Here is a 22,377-nt window from a genome sequence, read left to right as displayed (position 1 = left end):
TAGCTTTTGATTTCTGTTGGTCTGGTTTTTTTTAACATGAATTGGGTGTTCTGGGGAAGAATAACAGAAAGGTGAAGGATACAGGAAGGAAAGCTTATTAATAGAAACACTTTATGAACCCTTTTTCTGTCCTTCCTAATATCCAGTAACACTGAGCAAATTAAAATGGTGCTAACCTTCTTCACATATTTTAAGTTAGATGTCTAATATATAAAATACTTGATTTGAGAGTTATTAAGCATTTAACTCAGGTATGTTTTGCCAATCTTTTACCAATGGTCTTAGCGGTTTTTCTGGGTTTTTTTGTTATGTTTGGAAGGAATTTTTTTGTTTGTTTTAATTATGCTTTCCTTTATTTAGTGCAAACATTTTGCAGTAAGATTTAGACTTAGTGTCACCACAAGTGTAAACTATTACCAGTATTTTCCACAAATAATACATCTGGGTTGAAAAGTCAGGAAGGAAAACAGAAGAGGAAGGGCTTTACAGTCTCTTTAAAGAAAAAAATGGAATGATAAGTTAAGAATAGTTTAAGAATACTTCAACAATACTTCAATTACTTCAATTTAAAAGTACCTCAATTACAATTTGTAATTCAATGTTGGTAAGCCTTCTGAAGTATTTGTGTGGACTGTTCTTGGAAATTTTTTTGCAGCCTCTTATAAGTACAGAGGTTCTTTCTTTATTTCCTAAAAATTTTCAAAAGCTTTCTAGCAATCACTTGCAGAGGACACTAGCACTTTTTTAGATGATATTAGTATATAAATGTAGATCTACACAAAAATGTTATCGTTACATGCGGTATTCTATGTTCGTATAGCTCTCATACTCCAGCAGATTTTAGAGAAACATGAACAAAATTTTATTTAATACTTTCAAACTTTATTGCATTCACTGAATGTACCTGCAGTGTCAAGATGTCTTCCCAAAAAATCTGAAGTCCCAAAGAAATCCCAAGAAAAACAGTATTTCATAAATGTCTCTTAACTGAGTCACGATTTGAAACACATTGTTTACAAGAATGTTTAGTAAGATTCTGGCCAGCAGGTTATAGATTGTAATGATGCAAAAGCCTAGAAGAAATTTACCACTGGTTCAATACAGGAAGAACATATGTGTTCAGAAGTATGTTTGTAGAACCTATACACTCTGCTACTGTTTTCACAGTAAATAGAAGAACAACTGGTAGTACAAATGCCTTATTTGATGTTGTTCCTCCCTCTAATCTAGCAGAAAATTGTTCTAGTAATGCACCCCATAGTCCTTTGGCCACTTTCATGTTCAATGTCACATGGAAGACAAATGCAGCACAGCCTTTTACATCTCATAAAAATTAATACAGGGAATTCACTAAAGTTAGAAATACAGAAAAGTACTATTTGTGGTCAAATTGAGGTCATTGAGGTCAACTACAGTGTAGAGCTCCCATTTCCAAATCAAGCCATATTCTTAAAGGACTCATGTCAATGGTAATAATAAGAATGGTCATTTAAGTAACTTTCTAGAGTACATTATCAATATAAAGTAAAATTATTGTTACTGATAAAAGATTATTTTTTAACTGCAACCTCATAGTAGGGTTGACAATTTTTATTCATAATGCAGCAATTATTCAACTAATCTTAATAAAATGGATTTTATAGAAACTTGGCAATACGATGCAATTGTTCCAAAAACCCACTTAGAAATTATTTCCACTTCACAGGCTACTCCCTATAGACAGTCATATGGACATTTCACTGCAGTTAAGTTGGGTTAATTTTTCACATGCAACAGTGATGTGTCTTTTTGCACAGGAAACTGATTGTTTTAGCTGAGGAAACTTTCAGCTACCTGAGAGTATGGAACAGTGGCAGTTTGCAGATACTCTATGCATGAAAAAAATCATCTGAATCAAACAGAATACTAAAGCTTGAAGTTCAGGTTTTCCTAATGGAAGAGGTTTATACGTTAAGCAAAGCAAATGAAAGCTCTATGACAGATATTTATTTCATTAAGGCATTAAAGGTGGCAGGTCTTCAGTTTGATCATAGCGCTACTGGTGTAAACTCAGTTTCTGGAAGTTTTATTACTTCAGTTTTTATGGTTATAATATAAGAATTCCGAAAAGATACTTTTGCTCATCAGTTTTGTTCTGAATATCTGAAGTTGTGTGCACACATAAGCAGTCTAGGAAAGAGCTGTAATTGTTTTATATTTGTAACCCTGGCTGTTTATTCATATAAAGAAAACATTCCATAATAATTATAAAGATAATAATTAGAAGAGCAATGAGACAGAGTGAGGATTACAAAAGTGGAAGGCTCAGAAATGGAAACCTCAGAACGTTGTTATTAGCCTCCTTTCTAAGAAGGGACTTGATATATCAAAGTGTGAAACACACACAGAAATCAAAGTTAGGGAAGGTTTAGTTGTTTCTGAAGAAATGTTCTTCCCAACATTTATGCTGTGAAAATGGTGTCATTTTATCAGGAGTGGGCTTAAAACAACCTTTATAGTCTTTTGGGAGGATAAAATGAAATCAGTAGGCAGAATTGGGGCATAGGCCTCAGATATAAATGCTACAACTATAGTTCTAAAATACAGATTCAAAGGTGGTAGAACCATGGCCATGAAAGAGGCATATAGTTTGGAAGATTTAGTATATTATTTCTTTGAAGTAAAAATTGCCCATACCATTTTCAACTATGAGAATTAAATTATTATATTTCCCTTTAATGGTTAAAAATCAACACATGTCCACTTGTTGGAAAATATATCCAAAAATCAGACACTGGTAATACAGTCCCTTTAATCTGTTAATATAAGGCACTGAAGTGCTTTAATTTGTACAAAACTTGTAGAAGTCCCCAAGGACAGCAGTATAACCACTGCAAATGTGTAAAGTACATACATATCCTTTGTCCAGGATTTGTCCTTTGTTAGCCTTCTGACTAGCACTAAAATCTGCACAGTAATAGTTGAGTAAAATTTTAAAATGTATTGCTCAAAATTTGTCATTAAAACATTAAGAACACAAATTTTTTAATGGTATTTAATTTTTGGCATTACTTATTCTTCAGGATAATGAGCTTCTTTGTCTCACTATTTTTACCAGAAATGCAACTTGTATCACTCTTATTATCATAACTCGAAGGAATACAGAAATTAATAAGAATGACCTGGTAAATGGCCCTCAAAACCAATCCTTCAGACTTCAAGTAATTTTATTTATGAAAGATCTTTAAATAAACCAGAGAAAATAGTATGTTTCTCCCTGGGAATATCTTTCTTTTACTGAGAAAAGTATCTGCCTTTTTTTTTAAATCATTGTATTTAATGGGGGTTGGAGGGTAGAAACAGAATCCTTGAAGTCAGCAGCAACTCAAAGAAGTATTCCTGAGAAACATTTCAAGCAATTCCCTAAGCAGCCTGACCCAGGATATTAGCCCTGAAGGCTTTTGCACGACCACCACTTTCACCACTAGTGGAGACAGCTATACATCCAGATGTTGATGTTGAAAAAAATCTGTTCCCAGACTCAGCATCTGCTTCCTGAAATCAGCTAAGTCTTCTGTGAATTGATGGAATACTCAGCATAAGAAAGCAAAGATGAATATTTATTTTATAGAACAGAATTTTATTTTATAGAGTAAAGCCCACAACACTGTGTTTATACATCTTCCTTTCAATGGCAACATTCAATTCAGTAAAAAAAATGCAAAAGACTTCTCAAGGATGTTAGTTTACAGGTGTTAAAACATGGCTATATAAATTAGGTCAAGAAAATCTCAAAGACATGTTTTTATACTCTGCAGGTGCTTTTTACGACTTAAAAAGCTGCATTTGAAAACTGAATTACTGAATATATGGGATATTTTGCTATAAGAATACACTTTTCCTTTTTGAGATTAGGCATCTGAAAAACTCATTGAAGTGAAGAGATGGGTAAAATGTGTATGTTCATTTTCTATTCAGGAAATGTATTGGATAGATATTACCTGCTCCCAGCCACTGGTCAATTTTATAAACCAAGTAATTGTCTGTTTTTCTAAATAATCAGCAATTGTATTCATTTTACCCATTTTTAAATATAGAAAATGGCCTATCATTACTTTTTCCAAAGATTCTGCTATTGCAAACATTATATTATAAAGTCTAATATCTTCCTCACTGAGAAAGGTGCATTACATTTACCATACTAATCAGAAGTGGAAAAAATTGTGCGCTGCAATATATGTAGCCCAGCCAGTGAAATCTCAAAAATTTGAGAAATATAATTCTTACAGCATACAAAGTCAAAAGTGATAAAAGGCAACGTTCATCCCCATTAATAGCTCCAGTGACTTCAATGGAATTACAGCAAGAACAAATTTGGCCCAGTCTCCTTAGCACAACAGACTGTTCACATGTGCTGCAGAACTCCTTCTGGGTCCGTGCCACAGCTATTTTCTCTCTCTCTCTCTCTTTTTTTTTTTTTTAATGTAGACAAAAACTTAAAAAAATTAAAAGGAGAAAATAAGGAGAGAAGGATCTACTCATATGATAAGGTGTATTTTTTACAATTAACTAGAATTTTATTCTGGGACAACAGAAGAAAATGGCGACTATGTTTAAGTGCTTGCAAAATACCACATTCTAGCACTTTAAGTGCTAGAATTCATAGCATCTGTGAAGATGTTTGCAAAAGATTAATCCACAGAAAGAAACAACAGCCGTGGTCGTCTTCATAATGATGTTCTATTATGCTGCTCAGAATATTCCAGAATTACTTCTTTAATAAAATCTCAAAAATCATTCTGTAAAACAGAAAGAAAGAAGATTTTGCCTTTTTTCTCATGTATAAAGCTGTTGCTCAGTCACATTAGATATTCTACAACAGTTGTTAATCTGTAGGTTAAATTTCTTTATATATCCCGCCTCAATAGTTTTATGCTAACAAAAAAGCCAAACTCTTGATCAATGACTATAAAAAATTGAACGATTCCAAGTATTTGGCTTTTCAAACCTTCGTTAGGTCTCAATGTTGACCTGGATCTAGTCAAGAGGAAAAAAATTTAAAAGTTGCACATTTCTAAACCTGCACTATACTTTCTTTAGACATTATTATATTGTTAAATCCAGATTCAGATTACTGAAATCAATTATATTTCTATGCATTTTTACGAGCTTTAGAAAAAGCCCTTACTTTGTCCTATGTTTTTTAGTAAAGTCAGTTTCATATGCTAACAGCTACAAGGGTTTATTCAAGCAAAAAAAGGAGTTGTTTTGCAAACATATATTAGCTGCAGTCAAGAATCAACTTTTTCTTACTCCAACTACATTTTAAAAACCCTACTCAATTTAAAGCCACAGGTAAAGTAATTAACCATAACATACACTGCAGCTTCTCTACAAAGCTACAAACTATGCTCTGTGAATTAGTATCATTGCAGATATGTAATGTGACTGCATCACTTGATACTTAAACTGATATTTATATCTGTTTCTCACTTTGTCCATTGTTCATCATGTGTAACTGCATCTGCATTGTGGGATACTTGTTTTAAAACATGAATACACAGTGGAATATTACTGAGTCCCCGTTTTATGTAAATTTATTTATTACCTTTAATATATTAATTATATAGTGTTATATTACAATATTTTAATGTTTTTTGGCTCCTGGCTAATAAAATGTATTTTGAAAGTACTTTCTGGTAAGATGCATCCCTGAAAGCTCCAAGAGAAAAAGGTCTAGTCCCGGTGTAGTAGAAAATAACCACATTCTAATGCCAAGCTTGTTTTAGATGTCTTCTTCGTTTTGATAGAACATTGTTAGGCACAATCTCAACAAAATGATCTGATTGTGCATGATACTCAGATTGCATTAGTCTTTAGACAATGTTGCACTCATTGCTCTGTCAATTCAAAGGCTCATCATGGTATCACAGAAGAAAACATATAGTGGCATTTCCATTATGATTGGGGGTGCTGGGTCTGGCAACGCATTGCTACGTGCAGTTTGTGATATAGTTGTCCTACTTGTGGGCAACCCTCTCTGTGCTTCTCTGCTTTAGCACTGTATGGTGGCAATATTTTTGCTATCTTCTGTTTAAAAATATTTTACAATGTCTGTTTTGCTTTAAAAAATATTAAAACAATTCTGGGAATTATTTAAAGAGTTTTATGATTTTGGAAAAAAAGTTTGTTCAATTTGTGCTTGCACTAAAGTGGTATTGTCATTCAAAGCTTCTTGACTAGATGAAGGAGCTTCTTGTTTTCCTTCCCAGATTCATCTTATCACAGGCAATGCACATTTCTATGCCTGGACATAGCTTCTCCTTCAGGCATTTGACCCACTAGCACCTTCTATCAGACAAATTTCTACTCAACATTGCTTCCATTGTATGATAAAAAAATATTTACAGAACTAAGTATTTTTAGTCATATAGGCAAATATGTGCCTTCTTAATTTTGTTTCATTTTTCTGTACAAGTAGATGTGTGTGGCATTTGGCTCTTGACTGATATGCTGCATACCTGTTTCACTTGATTTTTTCCATGAGATATTAGAATGCCTGCCTAGCTCAGTGGGTTTTTGTACCTCTGCAAATTTTGGCCAGTATCTAAAGCAGTCTTTCAATATTTGCTCTGAAAAACAGGAACTTCCTGATATATCCTCCAACATAAGCAGCCCTGGTTTAGCTTTCCCATTACCAGGGCCTTTTTTGTCTCCTTTCACTCTAAAGGAAAGCAAAAGATCTTCACGTTCTAGTAATACATCCTGAGGAAACTTTCTTCACAAACCCATTTATAAACTCACCTTCTGCCCTTTTCTTCTGCTGTCTTTGTGCTGTTGCTCTCAAAATCCGCACTTCAGAGAACTTTTGTAAGTTGAAGGATTTTCCATTCATTCTCTAAACAGATTCCCAGAAATTGCTTCCATGAAATAGCCATACACATACATATATACATTCAGAAAAAAAATCTATAGCTTTAACAGTTATTACTTTATTTACTGATGCGATTTGATATTTGATATTTACTCCTTCAGGACCTTTAATCAAACAAAAAGTGTTCTCATGAATGAAGTTTCAGTGTCATGGCAAAGAACTGCCTTTTTCTTTTCCATAGCAATAATGGTAGGACTTTTTTCAGTCTCTTCACTTGGAAAAGACACCATTACCTAATGAGAGGGCACCGACAAGAATTCCACATTCCTACTGCTAACTGAAATCTGCCAAGACTGGCTTGTTTCTTCACTATGTTTTCTCTGCCAGAATTTTCCTGATTCTTTTTCCAATTCTTCATGAATCTATGGTGAGAACAAATGCAGAAAAAGCAGCATAAGGAAGACACTTCAGCCTTGCTAAAATTTGGCTTAATTATCATGAGTTTTCCTTTTTTTTCATTCACCCTCCTGCTCCTTTCTCCCCAAAAGTGCAAGTTTTGGGTTTTGAATATCTCTTCATTTTTAAAAATTTTTCAGATCAATTTCAAGTTCTTAACAGTCATAAGAATTAGATATTTTCTTTTTGTATCTCGAACTGAAAATTGTCTTCTTCCGGCCACCCTTCAAGCTTAAATGGTGCTCTCCACACTGGAGCTCACTTGCAGTAACTGGAGAGACTATGGTTTTAGCAGAACTTTGATTTTGATCTCTTACCATGCTAATATTTAACATCTGCTTAATAGCAGTGCTGAAAATACAAGGCCTACCTATAGTTTGAAACAAGTGAAGTGTTGCTGTGAAAGATGTCACATTTTTAGACTCCAGCAGTTTCGTGTAACCCTAACCCTCTGTAATGCTACCTACACAGAAAGGTACAATAATAAAATAAGACACAGACACTTTTGAAAAGCTAACAGTGTTTGAGGTCTGTTAATTTTTCATTCAGAGAAAGTATTTTTAATCATTAGAAATACAAGCAAAAGTCATGGGAGTAGAACAGAAGTAGAGTCCCCAGAGACATCTAAGTGACAGGGAGATAAAGTATTACTTGTACTGAATATTCTCAGTTCACTTGGAAGACAAGGGTCACGTACTCAAACTAGGCAAATAAGCATCATTCAAATTAAGTCAATGGTGCTACCATCATTTATACCAGCTTCAGCTGTTGCTCAGCACACATTTCACAATTTGTTTATCGTATACTGATAAAACTTCTAATGTGTATTTGTAACAGGAAGTAAAAATCAATAGTCACTGTGACACTAACTACACACACAAACAGTGATAATGCAATACATTTGGGTTTTTTCTGCCTGGAAGCACTTAAGAGAAAAAGGAAAGCACTTAAGAATATTAATCATTTGTGGACCATTTCATTAGACTGCAAATGTTATGGTGAAGTGACGTGTGAGGAGCTTGAAACTATTGCATATTATACGATGATTTACACTAACTATACTCATATTCTATTTCATTACTCTCTGCTTTCATAAGCATACATTTTTAAAAGGTTTACAATGTTTCATTTGTATTTAAAAGAAAAATCAAAACAAAGCATATGTCTCATTGTATTTGCATGTCAACAGCGCTATCACAGCAAAAAGATTTTTGCCCAGTATTTACTGGATGGTGTCACATGCTACTTTAACTCACAACATCATGTGCATTTAGCTGCCAGAATCAGTCCTTTTTATCTAGGTTCCATTGCCACACAAGTATAACAGCAGGAGCTTCAGCTATTTCTGAGGCTTACATATTTCAATAAATAGCAATACTTCACTAACATGGGTGACATTCTAATATGAATTTTAGGCTGCATGTCCTTAAGGAACATTTAATGTCATTGATATTCTGGTTTCAGTTATACTATTGATACCAATAGTGGGAACACCCAATCTTACAAATATAGACCCACATTTCAAGCACAGTTGTTACTACTGAGGTTCATTTTTATTCTGGAGGAGGCAAAGGAGAAATTTAGGCATGCACATCAAGCAATGTTTATGTAAAGTATCTGATGCTTTCATGAGTGTCTTCACACTTGTTCTGTGCCTGGCTTGTTTGTCATGTCCAAGCACTTTGCTCAGAACCATTTCTTCATCTTAGCTGCTGGGCCTCAGCAAATCCCACACAAATTACTCAGAGAAGATATCTAATTGGGATAAGAAAGGTAAAATTATAAGGTGACATCTCTACTTGTAACTGAAGTAATATATTAGCCTGGGCTTGCTATACTAGGCAATAAAGACAGTAACATTTTTCCTAGAGAAAAGGTTAACTTTACGCTATGATTACTCGTGCATTTCTTTCCATTTCTATAAATCCAGTTCATCAGGTATCTCTATCTTTGGACTGTGCTCCAACTTAATCCCACTGAATACCAATTCTGTGTCCACACTGTTGAACAGATGTGTTCATGGTGAAATGACTCCACAAACTGCCTGGTATTTAACAGAAATTTGGAAATATTTCCTCTTTTACCTGTGTGATCTTGGATTTCAGTTCAATAGTTAAGGAAAAATAGTTGGGAAGATGTACAGGAGTAGTCCCTTCAGAGGTTCTAACAGGTTGCGCACGTTAATACAATATCATCACTGAATATCCCTGTTTGGTCTTTTGCACGCTTGGAGTCAGTATAAATAGAGCTACATTACCTGCTGGTTCAAACCCAGCTCAATGTATCAGACATGATACGAAATGCAAGAAGTCAGTACTGGCTGGGGGTTTTTGTTTGTTTTCTGTTTAAGAGTCATGTTGAAAAGAATACTGTGCATACAGGAATGTGAGGGTCGTGCAGCTGAGAAAAGTCACACACAAGAGAACAGGGCAAGAAGGAAAGCAATGATCTAATACAATGATAAAGAAGTGGAAAGTGGTGATTTATGTTCTTTCTTTTGTTCGTTCCTTCAGTTTTAAACCTGGAAATCTTTAAAGGTGAGTAATGAAGTACTGATACTGAGCTTGTGGTATCAAAGCTGAGTGAAAAAGTAGGATTTCTGAATTGCTTCCCCAGCTAAGCTGATAATTAGAAGGTAGCTGATTTGGAATAGAGTGGTTGTATTTAATTTTTAAGAACTCGAGCCTCTTGTTTTCTTTCACTTTTTAAAATATGATGATGATGATGATATTTAAAATAACATACTTCCTTTATGTGTGGCATTCCACCGCTGCTACTAGCAGAGAGATAAAAATCAGTAGTAGAAAGGTAATGACCTGAAATTAAAAATTCTACTGTAGAAAGGGTAGGACTTTGCACAGTCATACATTTAAACATAAAATAATTGGCATCTCAGTTCAATTACACAACTTTTTAGTCTAAGAGAGAGCAACATCCACAGAAAAGAAGCAAACCACTTATTTTCTCCATCGAAAGATCAAGTGAAAAACTCTGACTGCCATTATTTTGATTTTAAACACCTCCTTGCCCCCCAAAAACCTCTCAAGCAAACAATTATTGTACCCTTGTGAAGTTTTTATTGCTCAGAACCTTATTTGCATTTCATTATGGTGAACATGAACAGTACCTTGAATGACTGCTTTCTGAGATTCCATTAGATTATAATTCATTTTTAGACATTTTTAAAACAGTAGTGAGGTAGTTTCAACATCTGTTATTTTGCCCAATCCATTGAAGACTCTGTTGAATGAATGGGGTGCATGACAACAGAAAGCCAAGGTGACAGGCTTAGATTAAACTAATACACCAACAATAGTATCATTAGTCAAGTACTAACAGCAAATCACACTTGTATTGAAATCTAGAAATAGCTGAAAGTAAAAGGAAATCCTATAACAAAGCATCGGTTTGATAATAGCAAAGAATGATTTAATGAAAGAATAAACATTCAACATGCATTCACATTTCATGTGAAGTGCTCTTGGGTGTTAAGAGTCAAGAGCTCTTCACATGAAAGTAACATGTTTCTAACTCTTTCAGAGATGATCAACTGAAGGAGCCTTATTAATAGCTATACAGGGCTGTTGCATTGTCCTGAGTCATCTATCCTCTTGAATTATTCTTAATTGACATATGTCTGCATTTTCCTGCTGCTGCATTAACCAGCCTGAACACAAAGGGTCAGATGCTTGGCTGGTGAGAAGCAGAAGCCAGTTTACACCAGCTAAAAAACTGGCCCTTAACATTCAAATGCTTTTATTTAGTTAACTGTAAATATAGAGCTATTTAAATACAATTCACTCTTCTTGTATAAATTTTAATGTTATGTACTGTTCCCTCTCAATGCTGAGAACACTTTCACGTGAGTGCAGAATAAATGCCACAGAAGAACTGCATGAAGTAATAAACATGATACATTTTACCTGTAACAGAAGGTGCCTGTGGAGAATTTTCGTGCAGAACAGAAATGTATCAACAGTGAGATGACAAGAAACAGCTTTCTAGAAACTGATCATAAAAAGGGCAACCAGTTATCAGCCCTTTGTTACCCTCCACTGTTTATATTCCCCAAGACAACTTCTTACAGCTTAGTGTGCCATCCTAACAGAATAGCAGAAGTTTGGAGCCACTATGCTATATGAAAATGACTGTTAGGTATGTTTATGTCAATTAATTCTGATTTTTGATGCTTTCTTATCATGACTGGTTTCCAATTCTTTTTTCTCTTATGGTTCATTTTAAGTTCATACATCAAGGGCTAGATTTTCATAATAGACTTCAACTTGTAACATTAACTCCAACTGAGCAACACAGTTTACTTGCCTCATGAAGAGATATCAGATGTGCAGAATAGGTGAATCTTATAAATCATCTAAATATGAAGTGGCTATCACTTTCACCTGCAAAAAACCCCTTCGTGAATTGTCTTTCTTTGCAGCTTTGTCTTTCTCTGGAAGGGAGAAACTCCTCAGCCTGTAGAAGTCCCACCCCATGTTCTGCTTAATTTCCTTTAGTTTTTTTAATGTAAGTGGTAAAAAAAAAAAAAAAAAATACAACGGGGGGAGTAGGGAATCACGATTTTCCTCTTCTTATTTGCATTAAAAAGAAAATTCTGATAGTCAACCAAAATCACTGACAATCCTAAATAAATTTCCCCAGGCACCAGAAGGGCACTGAGAATTCTCAGTAGGCATTGCTGGGGATTTCTAAGAGCAAGTAGAAAAACTGAACAAGAGGTAAACAGAAGGTCTTCTCCCGATAATATTTGCCCATCCAGCACATGACTGCAGTACCCTAAGCCCAAAGGCAACATGAAGGGCACAAGCATCCACAACTCTTGGGTATAAGAGGCAGAAGAGAGAACAAGGAGCTACATTGCAGCTGTAAACTCCAGGATCAATAGCTTTTCAGGTCTTTATTTTTTTTCTGAACATTTCCTAAAGGGTTTTTAGTAAAAAACAAACAAACCAAACAAATACAGATTTCTGTGACAAAATTTTGTTTACAGGTTTCTGCTTTTCATCTTCTGGACTTTACTATGTTTGTGTTTTAAGAGGAAATCAGATGTATTTAGGAAAAGCAGACAAAAATCCCATTCATAAAGTTATCAGAACAGTTGAAAAACTGGTTAAAACTGCAATCACATATTGCAATCACATATTGCAATCACATATTGCTTCTTCCACCAGATCCTTGCCTTAATTGTGTCGTGAAAGGGCTAGGTCAGTAAACCTATAATATCTTTACAATTAAACACATAATTTTCGTACATAAATACGAAAATTACTGTATGTAATACTCAAATGAGATACATTTGTCTTGAATGTCAACAAATACTGATGGCTAAACCACATTCTTTTCCATTCTTTTTCCAAGGTTCTATGGGTCCTGTGTACACAACAGATACATGGGAATACTTTTCCATCACTGCAAAGAGTGTTGTTATTAATGGCTTCTCTACTATACCCTACTTCAACCATGGTATAGCTCAGAGCAAGATTGCTATTAACAAGCAAATACTGGATCTGTAACTTCAGTAGCGGTTTTACTCTTGCTTCTGTTGCTGGTGGAACAGTGATGAGAACATTCTTGACAGAAAGCTATAGTAGCCATACACCTACCAAGAACTGGTTCAATGCCTATATCAGGTTTTAGCCCTTGCTTTGTGGCAGTTGTTTCTAAAACAATGTTATCCCTGGGAACCTCAAAGTATTTGCTAGAAATATCAGGTGTCCAGAACAGGTTTAGTCCATTGTTCTGGTTCTGACCATGAAGATTTCCAAGTGCTTCAAGGGAGGTATAAGAAACCTTGTGGTAGAACCTGATAAAATAATTTTCCAGCATGGAAAATTCTCTCTGGTTTCATCTAGAGAGGTGTATGCCCTGAGATACGCAGTTATCTCTCCAAGATTTTTCAATTTTCTTTTCTTATTCTCCACCCTTCTAAACCCTCTTTTTCAGTAATTTCAAGCTACATCATTTCAAAGAACTCTTTCTCGGTAGTAAATTATTCTAATTACAATTTTAACCAACATAAATATCTTACATTTTGAAAGCAACCAGTGCTTTTACTACAACATCAGATTTTTGGAAAAAGAGAAGAGAAGATACTCCATTCTTTCCAAACTTTATATATATGCTGTTATTACATTTTTAGTATTTATATTTAAATTTTTGTTGTTATTTTTTTAAGTCCACAAAGATACTCAGGTATTGAATTAAAAAACTTACAAGAAGAGAAGGGCTGAATATCCCAACAATTCCAGTTGCAAACACAAAGCAATAATCAATAATTACAAAGAGGAAACAAAAGGAAACAAAGATAAGCTATAGAAATTATTTTGCAAGGATTGTGACAATTTTACCGAAAACCGAAAAAAAGGTGTTTTACTGTAAGGTTTTTCTGGCTGTAACTGAGATGTATATATTTTGTAGGTTTACTTTTTTTTCAGGGTAAAATTTCTTTTATAATTGCAGGTGCATGAAGATGAAGATATGGCCGAAATCACATGTGAATTCTTGATATTAGCACATTGTTTCATGGATCATTGAATTTGTCTTTCATATATATGTATGTATACAAAAGACACAGAGAACTTCCATGTTATATTCTAACTATTCAAAGTGTTTGCAGAGATAGTGATCTTTCCAACTTATATTAAAAACAATCACAAAGTCACAGAGCTGAAAGCATAAAATGGATATGAGCTTTCATTACTGTTTTCTGTCAGAAGTTCTTGGTGTCTGACACTGCATTACCACACTTTCTTCCACAGAAATAGTTTTCCATACGAGGAAGTGTATGTCCCATGCAAACACCTCCTGGGAATTTTATTTCACAGACAAGAATTAGGTTCCAAACTCCTATGTATTTAATTTATTTTCATTCATTTAAAAAAAATTTGGTGAATCTTAGAGAAAAATCTTCACACTCTAATCTGATAATCTGTTGTGTGTGATTGAATTGAGTAGTAGAAAAGGGAGGAAAAGTGTTTTTTTACTTAATAAACATAGCAAAATGCCTTTGAAGGGAAAATGGTCTGTAGTTTTTGCATGTTTTCACTGTTCCCAGGAAAGACTTATCTATACCAGTGGATTTATGTTAGGATAATAACAGGAGGTAGGAAATATTCTGGGGCTTCGTTTCTTAGAAAAAAAGGACAGCTTTGTTTCCATTAAATACACATTTCACTGTGCACTAGCTAGAGGACTGATTTTGAAGGCCATGTAAAAGAGGTGCAGAACATCTGCATGGGAACCTACTCTCTATCTTTTTTTTTCTTTTTTCCTTAATTTGCATTGTAAGCAGTGGAAATACGGTACAGTGGAAGGCTTCCTTATGGGAAAATGAGTAAGAGTCTGTAAGTTTGTATATCCAAAGGCTGTTTTAAGAAGGCCGTAGTGAATGGGCGCATTCTGAAACCATCTGAGAATAACCCCAACATGAATTAAACATGAGAAGTAGTTGTTTTAAGTTTTGCTGGTATTGCAACAGAATGTGAATGATTGCTGAGTAAAGTATAAAAGGACAGCAGATTATTAAACACAAATGGGCTGGCTAGACCCCAGAAAAAAATACTAAACCTTATGAACAACAACAATACAGGCAGATGGTAGTGGCTGCAAGGCACTTTCTCTTCAGTGATACGACTTTTATAATACTGTTATGTATATTTAACACAACTCAGAACTTATCGGTTTTTTCTGCCATGTTTCTCTGTCTTTATCATTTGACCCACTTTCTTCTATAATGCTATATGTATAAGTAGCTGGTCATAATTTTTCCTATCTTTAATAGAAAAAACAAAGACTAGATTTAAAACAAGACTACAGGTTACAACATTAGAAAACAAATTATGTTTCAAATCTTGAAAGAAGAAAAATTGGTTACACGAGTAAGAATATGATTATCACACTATTTCAAAATGATCTTGCATTTCTCTGCAGTTAGATCTTTCAAAATATTAAGAAACTCACTGTCCATTTTTGCCACATCTAAAAACAGGAAGACATTAGAGGTGGAGGTACACTTATGTATGCTTGAATAGACTTCTATGATATGAGGAGTTGTAACAACTCACTACAAAAAGAACTGTGTCCCTAGACGGAAAAATAAAATTAACAAAAGCATCTTTGCTTCAGTTGCTATTTAAATAAAATAAATTTAGATGTATTAAAGAAAGGTGTAAGCTGAAAAATATTCCACATCTTTAAAAACAAGTCGTTATACATGTATATCTTTCTCAAATATATTACAAATGTCATTAATACCCAACTACACTCTAACTTATATGTTACTTGTTCTTAATTTCTCAAGGGACCTAGAGAACTTATTCTATTTTTTTTTAAGAATTGTAATATTAAAATTTATGTATGTAAATTCTCCCTCAAACCAGGTCAAAACCTGTTGACTCCTAGAGGTCTTCTGCCTCGTAAGAACACCATGGCATCCTGTCTTTTTTCATACCTAAAGTATGGAGGCTGAATATGGCAAGCAACTGAGGTAGAACTGGGAGTTTTGGGGAGACTTGGCTCTGGTTGCTACCCCATGCTGTGGTGTAGTAGGAGAGTGGGTACTAGACAGAATATGTCATACAAAAAGCAGTAAGAAGGACAAGGTCCCATGTATTTCTTCATATTACAGTGCATTTTTCTTGAATTGCAGCTGGGTAGGTGAGCAGAGAGGAAGGGTTAAGCCCAGTTCTTCCTTCTGCCTGCAAATGTCAGTGGCAAAGAAACAGAAACCCAAAGGAAACTGGTAAAAAGCAACATGAAATACTCAGAAGGAAGAAAAAACTTCATGAAATCATTCTCCCCTCCATACCATTCCAGTCTTTTTGAATTTTAATACTGAGTCTCTGTTCTTCTGCAACGTTTTTTTCCAGGCCAGCACAACTATTTGTCTTGCTATAACCTCACAGTAAACCTGAACTGAATAGAGTTAACCGCTACTACAGTTTGCCATGTCAAAATAATGACAGCATTGAGTTTATAACTCATTCTTATAGAGCATCTGATATTTGTAAGTAAGGCTTAGATAAAACCAAGTTCTCTATATTTAGCAATCAAAAAGATTTTGTTATGTGCAATGTGCCATATAGTATGAATCACAGATTAAATTACAGATGCACATGGCATACAGTTTAGACTAGTCACCACAACAAGTCTATGCTCACTTTTTATGATCGATCAAAATGAATCACCAAGCCACTAAATTTCAACTTCTAGCATGTAGTAAGATGGCAATTAGACTAAACTAATTAAATTTTTATCCTCATAGTAAGAATACATTTAGTCTACGTGACGTGAGAGCCTGAGATTAGCTCAATTGGTTTGAGGACAGTGCTAATAACACCAAGGTCATGGGTTTGATCCCTGTAGAGGCCATTCACTTAAGAGTTGGACTCGATGATCCTTGTCAGTCCCTTCAAACTCAGAATATTCTGTGACTCTGGGTATATCTTCCATAGAACACCTCTCTTTTACAATTCCATTTTTGTTTAATAATGTTTTCAGTAATAAATATTAAATTGCTTTTTAAGACATTATTTACTATTAAAGGAAAAAAGTCCTTAGAGGAACAAAGGAAAATTATACTCTCATCTGACTCTAGCCTCCTGGTCCAAGACTGATAATTGTTTGCAAACCCTATATTTGATATCTAAATCATGTTCAGTGGCTTTCATTCATGATTGTAGATTGATACAGTCCTCTCTGAAAAATATATTTATCTTTTGCAACACTCATCAAACACTAAATACCTAACTAGGTTGCAAGAAGAATCTTTAATTCCATCATTTTGCTCTGGTAATTGCTTTTGCTTCCTTATGTTTAACTAGAGTAAATGAACTATAATTTTAAATTTCTCTTGACACTTGCTATCTGACATTGTATAAAACACGAACAAGGTTGTGAATGCTGAAAAAGGTAACTGTCACAAGAACAGATTAAACTACAAGAATGTATTTTAAAAGGCTGATGCAAATTCAGAAAACAGTTGGAATTTTATTCCTAAATCAGTTTCCCAGTACTAAGGTGCCATATATTGTATCTGACTGTTTGAGTAATAACAAAAATATTATTTTCAAATAAAGAGAAAACTTTAACATGGCTAATAAAAAATATGTTTTCTCCATCTCTTGCTGTTAGCAGAGTCCCACATCAGGAAGAAGCAAAAATTCATCTTCAAAACAGGCATGACTCCTATTTCTATAGAAGACTGTTCACTTTTAAAATGCTCATTGTTGACATAACATATACCCTAGGAAGTTAAGAATTCTCTTCTGACTTTTTTTAGCCTTTAATTTCAGGGATTTACACACTGGCTTTCTGAAATGCATGAAGTGTTGAGGATCGGAGATGGAGAAAGCCTTCGTTTGTGTTCTTAAAAGCAGCTGTGCACATATTTTTTGAGCATTATCACCTGCCTATACAGTTGCTAGAATTTACACTTGTGAACTATTAGAACAGGTGTTCTCACACAACAAGAGAACATCTGCAAGCATTATTCTAAAAATCAAGAAGATTGAGATTTACCTGTAAGAGTTATAAATGCTGCCAGTAGTCACAGCACTGTGTATAGTAGTAAAGAATAATCTTCACAGATCTCAACAATAGAAAAAAAAACATTTTTGTCAATATTACTTTTGTCCTAAGCAACCTATGCTTTTAAATAGCTCTTGTATTTTTTATTTGCACTTTGAAAATTATTGAAAGAATAAATAATTAAAATAAATGCTACCTACTCTTTCCAACAGCTTCTGTAAACAACCCTTTTAACAAGTTTAAATGTATTCTCTTCCAACGGGAATGAATATTTACTGCTAAGTTTTAAAACACAGTGCCTAGTGATTATATTCTCCTCTAAGATACTAATGCACAGCTTCCATCCTCTACAGTAGAGCTGGCATACAGAGATCAGAATACACCCTAGAGGATCCCAAGGATCATTCTCTGTCTTTACTGGATGCTTTCAACAAGGAATAAAATACCTAAAATTAGTCTTAGCTGCATAGGTGAAAAAGATAACATCTAGATATTTACAAATCCTCAAAGGAAGTGACCTAATTTGACCAACAGTAGCATAAATGTGCTCCATACATACTCAGACAAAAGATTAGGCATTTTTTGAAACTAAGTTATAGACTACTATTACTAATTAATATTGTCCTTCAGGCAATAGAGTTCTTACATTTTAATTTTTCTAGGTAAATATTCATTATTAATGTTTGGAATTGCTTAGTCCATACTGAAAAGACGTTTTTAAATAAACAAATGGTATCTACGTTACCTTTTTCCTGAAACATTCAATGTCTCTTTTTGAGTTACATGCATGGAAAGTGTGGGGTATGATTTTGATATTAAAAATGCATGTTATCCATAAACCAAAGTATTCATATGATAATTAAGGTTCTGTGCATGCTGTACAAGAGGAGGAGCAGAATCTTACAAGTGCAAGAAGTGTATGTGCTTACATAAATGAATGAGAGGGGAGATAGAAAAAAATAATAAATTATTTGCTGGAAATGTCAAGGAAGCCAAGGGATTTTTTAAGAAAATTAAATGAATATTCAGGTTACAGGCTCAGGATAAACATAGGAAGAACTATGTCTCTGAGAAGGAGACCTAAAGGGATAAAAGTGCTGGGAAACTGAACACAGCAGCATCAGTCCATTGGATAGTTTGAGGATATGGATTAGAACAATTTTTAGTAGATCAATAGAAAGGCTCACCAAGTTTATCAGTGTAAATTAATCTATGTAAAATGTAGACACTGAGCTGCTCAGGCCATATTACAAATGGATTTTCCAGTACCTACGTTGGTACAAAAATCTTGAAGGATTCTTCTTCAGGTTAGGTACCTAAGCACAATTCAAGTTTAGCTCTCAAGATCCTCAGTTACTGGCTAGATCAGCTTCCTTATGAAAAGTTCAAGCCACTATCCACTGCTTAAGACTTTCTCTTTTTCTGGCACCAAAACTCATATTCTCAAACCAGAGAAACATTTGTCCAGATCAAAGCTTCATCCTATGGTAGCTGCTTGCTAGCTCCCAGCCTTTGAGACATTGCTTACTCTTTTACACATTAGGGCATTAGGAAGCACACTACCACTCTTTCCTTCGTGGAACAGCCCAGACACTGCACTGGAAATAGCAGAGACCTGTATTCCACCCTTCCTATTTTTCCCCAGTTGTCAACCTTACCTCAGCATCCCAGAAACACATCCCATGACCTGGAGTACACCTAACAGACACAGCCAACAGACACAGGTAGATTGTGCATCAGTGTCCCATCTCTGCTTCTCGATCTTGTACATGTTCTGGAAACATCTTCAGGGATCAGTAAATGACTCCTGTGAATCTTTTGAAGAAACTAAGGATATGTCCTGCTCCAGGGAAAGGTAGTTTCATTGGAGTGGCCTCTTCAAGGAAGCTCTAGCAGCATCTTTCAGCTGCCCTGCAGGTGCAAGATCATCAAGTCCCAAAATGCACTGAGGGAGGGACAAGCAAGGTCTGTCCTTACTGGACTGGGAAATGGAGAGTACTGTGGTGGCAAACGCTTGAAGTTTGTCACTTCTGGCACCAGGAGAGAGGTTCCTACTCCATCTGCAACTACAGAATAGGTTTCATGTCCAGGTAGTAGACAAGGGACTTGAAGAAATGTCCAAGAAAGCATCTGAGACTTCAGACCCTGCACCACACAGGAGTATTAGGAAAAGTCACTAAGTGATGAAATTGGAAGAGTGCCTGCTGCAGGGAATGAAGGCCTTGCTTGCCTACCTGACCTGTTGCCTAGGGAGCCTTGCTGTTTGCTCAGATCTGGGATGTCCCAGAGACTGCTGAATCTTGTCCAATCCTTGGACTATTATCTCTGTTTCTTTTCTGCATAGGGATCAATGGTGATCCAGGGTGACCCTGATTATATCAAGTGTGACTCCATGGCTCTGTGACCATATACCAAAACCATTGGAGCCCAGATAATTTGTCCTCAATCCTGCTGGAAAGAGTGAAGAGTTTTAGGAGAAGATAACACACTGTGTGAAGTTAACAACAGGTTGGTCAGGTGGTGTTGAGAGCAGGGATTTGGCTTTTATAACTATCAGGACCCTCTTTGAGGATTTAAAACTGGTAGGAAGAGATGGGACTACATGCACAAGTGGGGGAAATGCATCTTTGCGTTGATCATGACCATGACTGGCCAATCACCAACCAGGTGTAGGAGGCCTGCATGAATGAACAAGGAACTCCTGAAAAAATGGAATGCATAATGATATCGTATAAGAGGAGGAACCTCCTATATGATAGGAGGACAGGAGAAATATATAGACTCTGAGAATGCAGGGATAGTGTTAGAAAACTGAAAGCCCATTTGGAGTTGAATCTTGGGAAGGATGTGAAGGGCAGCAATAAAGGTTTTTTTCAGGTTCCACAGCAGCAAAATTAAGTCTAGGGAAAAATACAAGCTTGTTATTGAATGGGACACAGCAGAGTGACTTAATGCTTTCTCTGCCCCTCTCCTTAGTGGGAATTCCATGTCACGGGATTCTGACTAAATGAGGACTTCTTTTTTGTAAAGGAGAATCAGGCTGGGGAACACTTTAACAATCTGAATGTACTCAAGTCTACAGATCCTAATTGGTTGCACCCAAGAGTGCTAAAGGAGCTCACTGATGTAAACGCAAGGACACTCAATCTTTGAAAGACCATGGCAAATTGGTGGAGGTTTCTGAAGATGGGAAGGGAGAAAATTATATACCTACCTTCAAGAAATGTAGGAAGACAGGTGTGGGGAACTACAGACTCATCAGGCTTGCCTCAGTCCATGGGTAGGTCATGGAGCAAATCCCATGGAAGCTGTTGCCAAACCTATTAAGGATAAGAGGATGACTGGGAGTAGTCAGCATGGATTTATGAGGGAGAACTGATGCTTGACCAATCTAATGGCCTTATACAATAAGATACCTTGCTCAATGAATGAGCAAAGTGGTGAATATTGTTTATCTCAGGTCTAGTGCAGCTTTTGACACTGTTTCCCGTAACATCCTCATTGACCGACTGGTCCGTGAGGTAGATCAAAAGCTGGTTTTATACTGGGTTTGAAGGAATGGGATCAGCATTCCTAAGGTCAGGAGAACAGTCATTAGGGGCATACCCAGCAGTCAGTACTGGGACCAATAATGCTTAAAATCTTCATTAATTACCTAGATGATATGACACAAATACTCAAACCTTGAGCATTTTTGCAGGTGGGAAGTGGTATGCTGTTCATCAGAGGAACCCCAGGAGACTAGAGAAATGGACTGACAGGAACCTTGTCAAGTTCAGCAGTGGGTAGTGCAAAGTTCTGCTCCTGGGCAAGAATAACCCCACGAACCAGTACAGGTAGGGGGACAATTGGCTAGAAAGCAGCTTTGGAGAAAATGCCCTGGGGGCCCTAGTGAGCACCAAGCTGACCATGAGCCAGCAATGCATTCTTGTGACAAGGGAGGTCACGAGTATGCTGGGCTGCATTAGGAAGGACTTTGTCAGCATGTTGATGAAGATGGTCCTTGCCCATTATTTGGCATTGGTGAAAAATCTGGAGTGCTTTGTTCAGTTCTGGGGTCTCCAGCTGAAGCAAGACTTGGCCATACTGGCACAAATCTAGTGAAGGGTCACAGAGACATTAGGGGATAGGAGCATCTAATACACAGCAAGAGAGCTGGAACTGTTCAGCTTAGAGAAGAAAAAAACAGGCCTTGGAGGAAAAGACAGGTCTTATCAATGTCTATAAATGTTTACTGAATGTGAATAAATAAGATTGAGTCACACTCTTTTCAGTGATATCTGGTGAAAGAACAAGAGGCAATGGGCACAAAGTGAAACACAGGATAATCTATTTAAACACCTTTACTGTGAAAATGGTCAAATACTGGGCAGATTGCCTGAAGAACTCATGAGTCTCCACCTTTGAAGACCTTCAAGCTCAATTTCACAAGGCCCTGAGCAACCTGCTTTAGTTTACCCAGCTTTGAGCAGGGGATTGAACTATATGATTTCCAAACCTTGACCATTCTGACATCCTGGTTT

Source organism: Lepidothrix coronata, unplaced genomic scaffold (genome assembly GCF_001604755.1).
Source record: "Lepidothrix coronata isolate B3197 unplaced genomic scaffold, Lepidothrix_coronata-1.0 Scaffold138, whole genome shotgun sequence".
In the NCBI taxonomy this organism is placed as follows: Eukaryota; Metazoa; Chordata; class Aves; order Passeriformes; family Pipridae; genus Lepidothrix; species Lepidothrix coronata.
The sequence above is the reverse complement of the archived record's forward strand: the minus strand, read 5'-3'. Positions refer to the sequence as shown.